Source organism: Pteropus medius, unplaced genomic scaffold (assembly GCF_902729225.1).
Source record: "Pteropus medius unplaced genomic scaffold, Ma_sr-lr_union100, whole genome shotgun sequence".
Lineage (NCBI taxonomy): Eukaryota > Metazoa > Chordata > Mammalia > Chiroptera > Pteropodidae > Pteropus > Pteropus medius.
The window spans coordinates 25,534,155-25,547,249 of NW_024354875.1; the positions used below are offsets into that span (position 1 = coordinate 25,534,155).

At 32.6% G+C, this 13,095-nt stretch overlaps 1 pseudogene; it reads right to left on the bottom strand.

The window, feature by feature from the left end:
• Positions 1-1,152: 1,152 nt before the first annotated feature.
• LOC120597488 (uncharacterized) lies at positions 1,153-1,271 on the bottom strand (annotated as a pseudogene).
• Positions 1,272-13,095: the final 11,824 nt, after the last annotated feature.

Here is a 13,095-nt window from a genome sequence, read left to right on the forward strand (position 1 = left end):
GAGAAATTTCAACTTAAAAAGTAATAAAAATGTAACTTTTATCCTTTCAATAAAACTTACTACTCAGAGTTGATAAGAAATCCAGAATACATATTCACTCTCATATACTGGTGGGGAGAATATATATATATATTCTTAATCTCCAAACTGTTTTGGAACATCAATAAAGAATATTTACAATGTTCTCATCCTTCTAATCATTCAAATGCCTAAGAATCTATTCTTGAGGTATTTTTAAATGTAGACAAAGGTTTATGTAAAATAAGCTCCATGTAATCTTACACTGAGTAGTTAAAATTAGAAAAATCTAAGCTTTAAGTGAAGTCGTTTCAATACATTATGCTACAAATATATGACAAGTTTTAATTTGTTTACAAATATTTTAATGACATGATGTAATAAAAAAATAAGATATAAAATATATTTTAAAATAAAAAGACAGATCATAACAAGTGTTGGCAAGGATGAGGAGAAATTAGAACTGTATATTTTGCTTGTGGAGATATAAAATGGTGCAAGTGATTCATAAAAATGTTTAGTAGTTCCTCAAAATTTAGACATAGATTTATCATATGACCCAGCAATTCCACTTCAAGGTGTACAACCAAGAGAATTGAAAACACATCCACACAAAAAAGTGTGTATAAATGTTCACAGCATTACTTATAATACTTACAAGGCAGAAATAACCCTACTGTCCAGCAGCTGATGAATGGATAAGCAAATGTGGTCTACCCATTCAACAGAATATTATTCACCATAAGAAGTACCTATACACGTTACCACGCAGAGGTCCCTTAAAAACATGATGCTAAGTGAAAGAAGCTAGATACAAAATGCTATGTATTGTGTAACTCCATTTACATAAATGAATTGATATACCCATAGAGAAAGTAGATTAGTGGTTGCAGGGATTGGTGCAAGAAGGGAATGAGGAATGGCTATTAACGCATACGGGGTTTCTTTTTGGGTAATCAATAATGTGTAGACTTAGGCAGTGGTGATGATTAAACAACTTTGTGAATATGTTAAAATTCACTAAATTGTATAATTTGTTTATTTTTAGGTGAAGTAACCCTTGGTTGACCTCACAGATTGCAAGGACCTTGTCAGCTTCCAATCCCTTATTATTATTATTTTTTTAATTTTTTACACTTACAGCACCTGGTCTTCCTAGGCGGTCTCCCATCCAAGTACTAACCAGGTCCAACCCTGCTTAGCTTCTGAGATCAGACGGGATCGGGCTTGTTCAGGGCGGCATGGCTGTAGACTAAATTGTATAATTTAAAAGTAAATTTTACCTCATTAAAAAGTGAAAAATATATACCAAAACCCTAATTTCAATTATATAAAACATGTCAATATGTAAATTAGAAAAATTATTATAAAAACATATCGAATTGTTGATGACGGATATTTTTAGTTCTTGAAATTTTGTGTTATTTTATGGTCTTTTTTATATAGTTTTATATTTTCCAAGTTTACTATAAAGAGATCAGGTCTCTGGAGTCGGACAGATAAGATCAAGTCAGAAATATGCAAATTATTAGGCTTCTGTTTTTGAATAAGTTTTATAACTCTGATTCTCAGTTCCTTAACTATAAAATTAGGACAATGATAATACATATAGAGTTGCAAATATTAATTGAAATATACATATGTAAAATAAATTTATTCTGAAGTCTATGTCTTCTAGTCACTTAATGCATTTTATAGTCAGGAAATGGTTGTTTTCTTTCAAAAAGTATTTTATTGCTTTAATTTTATGACCTCATATAAATCTATCTCTCTTGACTTCAATTTCTTTATGATAACTTCAGCTTCTTTATGTTTAATGTGAGCATAGGATTAGGTGTTTACTAAGAAACTCTGTTGCTCTAAAAAGTCATGATGTAAATACCTCCTTTTAAATAGATATTTTTTAATGCACGCTGAATTGAAATAATGAAGGAAGTAATTAACTGTTAATAAATGGCTGCAGATGCATAAATGTTGGAAAACAGTGATAATATCAGGCACTTACTGAGGGATTTTGGGTGCTTGTGACTTCTCCTAAAAGAAAAATTTACTAACTGGAGAGGAAACTAGTTAAAATGAGTAAAATATAGGGTCAACCAATATTTTTTAACCTTATCTTATATCCCCTTTGAAACGGTAACCTTTTGGAAGGAAATAGTGTTCTGAAGCTTCTGTGATCAGTAGAGAAACATTCTCCCCATTTCTTTTCATGGAACATATTAATTGAGGAAACTTTTTCCCTCTACTCCTGGCTTCCCTGAGAAGGAATTTTTTCTCAACATACTAATCACCTCTCTTTGTCTTTAGGAAGTGAGATGGTGTGTCGTGATGGCTAAATTTGAGACAATTAACCAGGCATGTTTGGCTTACCTCTGCCTTCCTTCTTGAGAGCAAGCTGTCTGCTGCAGACATCCATATCACTACTCCTCCAAGAGTGTTGCCTCTTTGGGATGGTGGCCTAGTCCAATTGTCCTGGGTTGCTAGCAAACCTGCAGGGCAGGGGTGTTGGGGATATCAGTCTGCCAAATGAACAGACCTAATGCCATAGAATAATCTGTTCACTGTCAGTAACAAAGGCAATATTTTATCTCCCATGCTATTATTCTTTTGATTTACTTCTCAAATTACTAAGTAGGAAAGAATAATGCTATTTATGGAGGACCTTTTGAAAATCCTAACATGAATACCTCTGGAATGTTCTAAAAAAGAAGACACACTTAAAGGATAGTGGATGGAAGCAAGTGAATGGGAAAGAGGGGAAGCAGAGTATAATTTACCCCTAATACCACTTGATCCACCATCACAAAGTCACCTTATTATCAGTCAAGTGAGGTAAAAAAAGCTTAGAGTGTTTAATAACTGAGCTAATTTAAATTAGCTTTATACAAATCCCCTCCCAAAAAGGTGTCAATGTATATTTCGAGGTTGATAATATACTTATGAGCTATATGTTAAAACTTATTTAGCAAGAAGGTTGGCATTTAGTATGATTATACTTACTTAGTAAAGGAATAGAAAATTATGGAATTCTTTATCAATAAGAAAAGCAACAACAAAGAGTACATATCATTTAATCTCAAACTTAAACTAACCTGCATTTAATCTCAAACTCAAACTCAACCTGCATGAAACAGGAAAGTCACAGTCTTAGATTGCTTATTTTCTTTCTTGTTTATTTTCACATTGGTGTTTCCATGCAGCAAGAAACAGAGCAGAAGTTTGCTTTTCAATAAGAGCAGATTATATATATGATATATATAATATATATGATAAGGTATGACATTTTATATAATTATATGTAATTATAATTATATAATTATATATGCATATATTATTATATACATATGATAAGGCATACTATTTTAGCTTGTCCTTTGCTTTTAATTCTCATAAACAAGTATTGATTAAATTTTTTTAATGACAATTAAGTTTGTCTAAGGATGGTACAGATTTGCTCATGAGATAATGATTTTCCCATCATTCTGAGTCCAAACAGAAGCTGAATGATTGATCATCTACTAGGTTGATGATAATTTCCAACTCAATGTTCAATAGACAATCTCCTCCTCTCTTTTCTATTTTAAAAATTTGAATTTATAGATGTTTTATTATTTCTTTCTTAATTATGTTTAGGAATACTAAGTAACAATAAAACATTGTTATTTTTTTATAATCCCCAACTATGGAAAACCCTTGGTATACATGCTAACCCTTCTTTGGTCTCAAAGGCCATGAATTTGTACTTTATTTAAGACTCTTATATTTTCTTCATGGTTGTTTTAGTCTCTCTTAGTAAGATAATTATACCACCTAGAAATAATTAAGGTATAACTACAGTTATGGGCTCATAGCCTCATAATGTTAGAAAAATGAACAAATTGTGTAAACCAATAGTTCTTCGGTCTACATCAATGTTGGAAAATGTACAGCAAAAGGGCTGCCACGCCTAGTCTCTTAATTATTAATTTATTACTCTGTTGTCTTAAAACAGAATAGGCCCTTAACATCCTACTCAGCATGGGACAGAGAAGCAATATTGATAGAGTCGATTTGGCCAGTAATCAAGAGATGTAATCTGTTTGCAATCTAGATGCCAAACATCTAGTAGTATAATTTTTAAAAATTGAACTATTGTTAATATTTCCCCTAACATATAGCCTCTTAAATGTTTCAACAAATTTAGAGGAGTTGCATAAGATGAACGTGGCTCTAACTCTGGCAAGGATCACTTTGGAAAGTATGTTACAATAAGTGGCATGCACCTGTGAGAGTTCAGTAACTATGAATTGAATAAACTTTACTCCCTAAATTCAGGGAAGCTACAGATAACACAATGCCATATTGTATGCATCATTTGTATGAAAATATTCAATCATGTTATATAAATGCAACTCAAAATTGAACAAATATTATGGGACAAGCAGGTGACAGAAATAGGTGATATAACAAACATATATTCAATCAGAATTTGCTGCTGCTTAATTTTATTCATGCAATTGGTATTATATAAATAGCACAATCATTTTTAGGTGTCTTTGATAAAATGTGTTAAACTATTGCAAAATACAGAACAGAACAGTCACTCACATACATAGCAGGAGATAAGAGACAAAACATAACCATAATCCTCTGTGTCCAATCTACTGCATTAAGAATTCACCAGATACAAATTACTAAAAACTGTAAATATATTTTAGCAGAAGCATCAACAAGCACAATACATATTAAGGAAGATGAAGACCTGACATAAGAATTTTCCGAAAAGAGCCCAGAGCTGGATACGTACATTTTTCTTTGCCTAATGCATGCCTTCTCTGTTTCTCCAACCAGTAGATGCCAAAGAATACCAAGAATTTTACTACACTCTACCTGATTAACAACCAGGGAGAAATTTGACAGTAAACAGTTTTTGAAAAGAAGACTTGTACTTAGCAACAGAGGCAAATGATGAACACCTACCCAGAGAGTATGATGAATTAGAAAGAAGGCCATTAGCATAATAAATACTTATGAAATGATAGACTGAGCGGTGAGGGTTGGGGAGAAAGGAAGAACAAGAGGCATATTATCAAGAGATAAGAGAAATACAAACATATGTAAACACATTACATGTAAAATAAAATTAGTAAACTCTCAGTCCCATCTTCACAGAGAGAAATGCCATATGGAGCCAATTAGAGAGTTAATGTCCAAATATCTGATCAAATGGGCCAATACTGAAAAGTTCTTAGCCAGTACCATTTTGAATTAGTGTTACTATTTTAACTGTATTGCAGGGGAGAAAAAAGAAAAAAAGAGAAAACTGTTAGGAATAAAAATATGCATATAAATCAAAAAGAAAAAATACAAACAAAATTTTGTGTTTAATCAATTTAATAACACTGATTTTTTTTCTTATAGACAACATGTGTTTCAAATTTGAATTGTATATTATTTCTGGTCTATTTGGTAAATAATGTTGAGCTGAAAAAGAAAATATAAATACAAATTTTCCCAATGATGTATGGCAATTTAGCTTAAAGAACTATAATTGTGCATATAATGCTCAAATGTTTATCTTTAAAAGAAGGGATTGTTTGTGTAAAAGTGTTTACCCAGAAAATTACTTTTTAAACTCCTTCCTAGAAGAAGCCTTCCCATTCATTTACAAGCCCAATAAGAAAAGGAGGCTTTAAGAACAAAGGGCCAAGTTTAAATAATAGAAAAGGTAGCCACAATGTGGGCATTGTTGGGAAGTTTAATGTTTAGGCTGAGATTTTTATTATTTCAATCTTTGAAAATAATTGTATTTCTATTTAATTTATTTTGCTTGAAGAAATTTTATAAGAATAGCTATTCCTAAAATTACGTATGGAAGCAAAAGAAATCTGTCCTGAAATTACAAGACTACCAACTTAGCTTCATAAAACTGAGCCTCCCCATTCAAGGTGAACTAGCTGCTTGGTCTATTCACTCTCTGCAAACTACTTATAAAGCTGTTTGCAAGTATTTTGCAGAACTGAAGGAGAATTTTGACAATGAACAAAAACGACATCTGCGGACACCAATTATTTCTCGTGAATATCTCTTAAACACATTTTTGTTATATACTTAGCAAATGCAGCCGCACACAACAATCACTGGTTGGCATTTTATTGTTGATAAATTAATTCTGTTAGTCATAAAAAGAGAAATCTTTTTTTCCTCCACAAAATGTGAAAAAAAATTATTTATTTCTCCTTTGAAGTCTTAGATATTGTTACTGAAATCATTCCAAGTAGCCCTAGAATTAAAACTTGATGTGAAAGTCAGTCTAAAAATCAGATTTTAGTGTGGGGCTATAGAGCCAAATTCTATATTTCTTTGACTTTTTCTGTTTTTATCAACTTATTTCATAGCTGATTTGAACTAAATGATATTTCTGTCACTTATTCAAATAAAAACAAAACCAGATTGCTAAAACTCAAAAAAACTACTGGAAGGCATATTACATATACAATTCTAATAAACCAGTAAATTACTATCATTTATGTTTCCTTCTATCTTCTTATCATTCTTTAATTGGTCATTTTTTCTTTATTTATAGATATAAATTTAAAGAGTTTTGGTTTGGGTATGGTAAAGTAGCTTTTATTGCTATAACCTAACCCTCTCCCAGATAACAATTATAAACTCTAAACAAAATATTTTTTGAAAAATAACCATTCGAAAGCATAGGAGATTAAATAAATAGAAGCATACAATTAAAGGGAATTATCTCTTAAAAGTGAGTTCTATTTTTCTACTAAAATGCATTCTAGTTCACATGGCATGAGGTGACTATAACTCAAGCAGAAAACTGCTGCCTCAGTGGCGTGATCTCAAGGACAGAGTTTGGGGCTGCCAGAGTTGCTGGAAATTGAGTGTGAAAATCCTAGAAAGGAAGAGGGCACTGAAAGGATAGACTCTAAACCTGTGTATAACCATCCTCAGATTACTAGCTATTCCCGAAACTGTGCATGCATAAAGAATCTAATGATAATAGTGGAAAACAGCAAGTGAGAAGCTGGATCGACGGTTAAGCAGATATCTCAGTTTCTTTGCGTAAATGGAAAAATAAAATTTTGAATTTGGGTTCTTCTCAGTGAAATATCACAAGATCATGCCTTAAGACTATAGATGATGTACCAGGATTAAAATAATTATCTTGAACAAAAATAAAAACGAAACAAATCTCTTCTAATAAAGTGTAAAACCAAGCCTCTGCAGTTCAAGGTTAACAGCCAATAATTTACTGTCTGAAAACAATCAACTTTCTACGGAGGAAGTTAATGGAATCCAGAAATTCTACTAAGTATTATACAATATTAATATACAATGAAAATTACTAGATATATAAAAATGTGAAAAAAGTGACCCATATTTAAGAGAAAAAATAATCAAGAAAAAGATTCTAAGCCAGAAATTGGAATTTCCAGAAAAGTACTTTGTAGCAGCTATTAAAAACATATTCAAAGATCACAAGGAAACTATTATCAAAATGAATAAATATAGGGAGGCTCTCAATAGAGAAATGGGAAATATGTAAAAAAAATCCAAATGAATATTATAGAATTTAGAAGCAAAATCTTTTAATAAAATATCACTGTATGATTATCAGATAATTGGAGATTGTGAAAGAAAGTGTCAATGTATCTAGAAAATATTCAACAAAAATTGTCTAATCTTAAAAATACAGATAAAAAATGGCAAGAAAAAAGAAGAGACTCAATGATCTGTGACACAGTATCAAGTGATCTATCATGTGCAATTTAATTTCCAAAAAGAATAGAGAAAGAAATTGGGACATAAAAAATATTTGAGGATATGGGAGCTGAAATTTTTCAAAATTTGGTGAAGAATAAAAACTACAAAGAGCTTAGCAAAGTAAGATAACACAAAATAGACCATATTTAAACACATGTAGTCAAATGTATATTATAAAGAGAGATACAACTCTACAAATGATGGCTGACATTTCACTAGATATATTGGAGGCTAGAATGTAATGACATCTTTACAGTGGTAACATTAAAACTAATAACAAGGAGAACTTCCACCTCTGGAAGGATGGAATACATGCACTTCTTCCTATTTCTCCCTCTAAGTACAACTAAATTCCTGGACATTATATATATATGCATATGGGGATATGGAGAGAAAGAGAGAGAGAGACAGAGACAGAGACAGAGACAGAGAGACAGAGAGACAGAGAGACAGAGAGACAGAGAGACAGACAGAGAATGAATTATGGTAGGAATTGTGTTCTCCCTAAATTCATATGTTGAAGCCCTAACCTCCTAATACCTCAGAATGTGACTGTATTTGGAGGTAAAGCCTTTACAGATGTTATTAAGTTAAAATTAGGCCATTAGGGTGGGTCTTAATCTAATCTGACTGGCACCCTTTTAAGATGAGAAAATTTGGACACACTAACACCAGACATGTACAGAGGAAAGACCTTATAAGGTCACAGCGGGAAGGCAGCCATCTACAAGCCAAGGAGAAAGGCCTCAAAAGAAACTAAATCTGCTGCCACTTTTACCGTGGACTTCTAGTCTCTATAATCATGAAAAATTAATTTCTGTTAAGCTGCCCAGTGTGTGGTACTTAATTACGACAGTCCTAGAAAACTAAGGTAGATAAATTTATGATCAATTGATTGCTTGATAAAGATAAAATATGCTTGTGTGTGTGCGTGCATGTGTGTGTGTGTGTGTGTAAAACTCTAAGAAGACTTTGAAAGGTAGCAAAATAAAGGTATACTAACAGAGACCTCGAGATCTAAAGGACAACGTGCTGGTGAGTTCTGTGGGATTTCTTTTTGCTTCCTATCCCAGACTTGGAGCCAAAGAAGCAGGCAGCCTAGAAATGCCAAAGAGTAAAGTCAAAAAGCCCCCATAAAAGTCTATTCTCTCTAGCCAAGGGATTGGGAAAGGGCAACCTAACAAAACAGAAAACTTTGAGACAATAATCAATTTATTCCAATCAAAACCACAGAAAAACTATGGTCATACTCCATCCATACCAGCAAAAACTGAGTGAGAAACCTAGATTTTCCTTATTGTAAGGTTATAATGAAGTGCTCCTATAATCCCCTGCAGTGGTGTCAGCGGAAGTCTAGTAAGGAGTTAGAATTTTCTTCTCCACCAGCTGGTAAAGAGCCTGTCACCACAGAGTTAATGGAGACCACAGCCTACACTTTCACACCCACCCAGGAGTAACAAGTGACCCCTTGCCACTGGTATCATAACAGGCCTAGTGGAGAGTCAGGACTCTTACTATTACTCAGCAGTTATGAGGCCATTTCTACCACAATGTCAGTGGATTCCACATGAGGAACTCAATCACAGATATCCACCAAAGAGCAAAATGGAGCTTCCACTTCCTTGGTTGTCAACAATGGTCAAATGGGAAATACGAATTTCCACCTCTCTCTGAAAGTAATGAGGCAGCACTCCTCCACTCCCTTTACCTGGTGGAGTGATGTCAGAGAAAGCCAACTGAACAGAAAATTTAAATAAGTTCCAATGCCTCAGAATATAAAATGAAAATGTACAGATTTCAGTCAAAAATTACTCCTTGTATCAAGCACCAGGAAAATCTGACTGAATAAAAAATAAAATTAAATTAATAGAAGCCAATACCAAATAACAGAAATATTAGAATTATCTGACAAAGATTTTATAGGAACCATCATTAAAACACTTCACCAAGCAATTACAGACATACTTGAAACAAATGAACAGATAGAAAGCTTCAGCAAAGAAATATAAAATATAAAAAAATTCAACCGAAATTTTGATCTGAAAAATACAATAGCTGAAGAAAGATGAGTGATTGGACAAACATCAAAATAGAGGGAACTGAGGAAAGTATTAGTAAACTGGAAGGTAGAGTATTAGAAATTACCCATTACGTTATGTGAAATAAGCCAGACACAAATAGAAAATAAAAGACTGCATGATATCACTCATATATGGAGTCTAAAAAAGTCAAATGTGTAGAAACAGAGCATAGAATGGTGGTTATTGGGGGCTAGAAGGTAGGGAAATGTTGATCAAAGCGTACAAAGTCGTATTATGCAGGATGAATCAGTTTAGAAATATAATGTACAGCATGATAATTATAGTTCATAATATTATATTGAATACTGAAAATTTGCAAAGAGGGTACATTTTAGGTACTCTCATTACAAACAAATGGCAACTATGTAAGAAGATGTATGTTAATAAGCTTGATTAGTAATCATTTTACTGTGTATGTGTATATTAAATCATCATGTTGTACCCCTTAAGTATATATAATTTGTATTAAAAAATAAAATAAATTTAAAAAATTACCCATTCTTCACAACAGAGAGAACACAGATTGAAAAAAATGTACAGAGCCACAAAGTTCTATATGAATGACTTCAATGAAAGATCTAACATTTGTTTGATTGGAGTCCCAGGAGGACAAAATGTGTGGCAGAAAAAGTACTCAGAGTAATAATGGCGAAAAAATTCCCAAATTTGCCGAGAAACGTAAATCTACAAGTTCAGGAAGATGGAAAGCATCAAACAAATAAATTCAAAGGAATTCACACCAAGACACAGTATAATCACGCATCTGGATACTAGAGACAAAGACAAATTCTTAAAGCAACCAGATAAAAATGACACCTTACCCATAGGGGATTTGAATGATGGTTGAATTCATATCAGAAACCATGGAGGCCAGAAAGAAGTGGCTCAATATTTTTCAAGTACTGAAAGAAAAGAACTGCTAACCCAGAAGCCTAATGAAAACATCCTTCAAGAACAGACAAAATCAAAACTTTTTCAGATGAATGAAAATTAAGATAATATGTCACCAGCAGAATTACCCTAAAGAATGGCTATAGGAAGTGCTATAAACACACACACACGAATATGTGTAACTGATTTTGAAAAATGTACAAAAGAAATTTAATGGAGAAAAGAGCCTTTTCAACAAATTGTACTGGAGCAATTGGAGATCATAGGTAAACAATGAAATTTGATATTTCTTAAGCTTTATACAAAAAAATAACTCAAAGTGGATCATAAACTTAAAGATCAAATATGGAGCTATAAAACATAGCAAAAAATATAGGGGAAAAATCTTCAAATATGGATAGGCAAAAAGTTCTTAGACTTGACACTAAAATTACATTATAATATAAAAAATAAGTTGGAGTTCATCAAAATTAACATTTGTGAAAGAATCTATAAAAAGTATAAAAAGACAAATTACATTGTAAGAGAAAAATATCCGTAAACCAAAAGTATGACAAAGAACTCACATCTAGAATATATAATGAAGACGCAGAACTCTAAAAAAAAATAACAGCAAAACCATGTAAAATACTTAGCAATCCAATTGGAGCCTGGGCCAATAACATTGAGACATTTCAATAAAATAGATACACAGATAGTAAATAAACAAATAATATGTTCAACAGTATTAACTATTAGGAAAATGCAACCATGAGTTATAACTATATATCTATCTGAATAGCTAAAATCAAAAAATGTTTCCCCAAAGTGGGTAAAGATGAAGAGAAACTGGATCATTCATACATTGCTTTTGGGAATGCATAATGGTACAGATATTCTGAAAAACACACTGGTAGCTTCTTTAAAAGCTAGACATGTAATTACCGTACCACTCAATAATTGTAGTCTTGGGCACTTATCCCAGAGAAATGAAAACTTACATAAATAAATGTTTATAGCTTTATTTATAATAGCCAAGTACTGGAAACAATACGTCTATACCATGGTATACTATTCAAAAATAAAAAGGAACAAACAATTGGTACATAAGGAAACCTAGATAGAACCCCAGAGAATTATGCTAAATAAAAAAAAATCTCAAAAGGCACATACCCTATGATTCTATTTATATAACATTTTGAAATGACAAAGTATACAAAGGAAGAAGAGATCTGTGGTTGACAGGGGTTAAAGAGAGGGTAAGGGCAAGAGAAAGGCAGGTACAGCTATAAAATAGCAACATGAGAGATTCTTGTGATGATGAATAAGTTCTGTATCAGTTAAAGGCTTTAAGAAAAAATCGAGGTTTCCTGGAGGAGGAGAAATTCTGCCTCAGAACTGTAAAACATAAAAATCCCGCCTGAATGTCAGCTTATTGGCCTATTTTACAAGATTTCAGATTCAAAAATTGCAACATCAACTTATCCTTGGTTTCACTTTCCGAAGTTTCAATTACCTGCAGTAAACCAGGGTCTGATAATATTAAATGGAATAATTTTGTAAATAATCTGTAAGTTTTAAATTGTATACCGTCTAAGTAGTGTGACAAAATCTCACGAGTCCTACTCCGTTCTGTCCCACCCAGGATGTGAATCATCCCTTTGTCCAGTGTCTCCACACTGTATACACTCCCCACCCACTAATGACATAGTAGCCATCTAGGTTATCAGATCGGCTGCCACCGTATCGCAGTGCTTGTGTTCAAGTAAATTTTACTTAATGATGGCCCCACAACTCAACAGTAGAGATGCTGACAATTCAGATATGATAAAGAGAAGCCATAAAGTGCTTTCTTTAGGTGAAAAAGTGAACATCTTCCACTTAATAATAAATAAGGCAATTTATTATCTCACATCATCACAAGAAGGGTGAGTACGGTATTTTGAGTGAGAGAGACCACATGATCATAACTTTTATTACAGTACGCTGTTATAATTGTTTTATTTTATTACAAGTTATCATTGTCAATCTTTGACTTGCCTAATTTAAAAGCTAAACTTTATCATTGGTATCTATATATAGGAAAAAACATAGTATAGTATATAGGGTTTGGTACTACCTGGTATTTCAGGCATCCACTGGAGGTCTTGGAACATACCCACCTTGGATGAGGCAGGACTACTGTAGTCAGTCCTCACAATCACCTGAGCCAGTTTTTTAAAATAAATATATTACTATAGCCTATTGATTTTGAGTATCTGGAGAAACCTGACTAATGATGGTGATACAGTGATATCATAAAAAGTATCAGCAAACAAAAGAAGGCAGGAAATGAGAAAAAAAAATGAATACAGGACAGAGA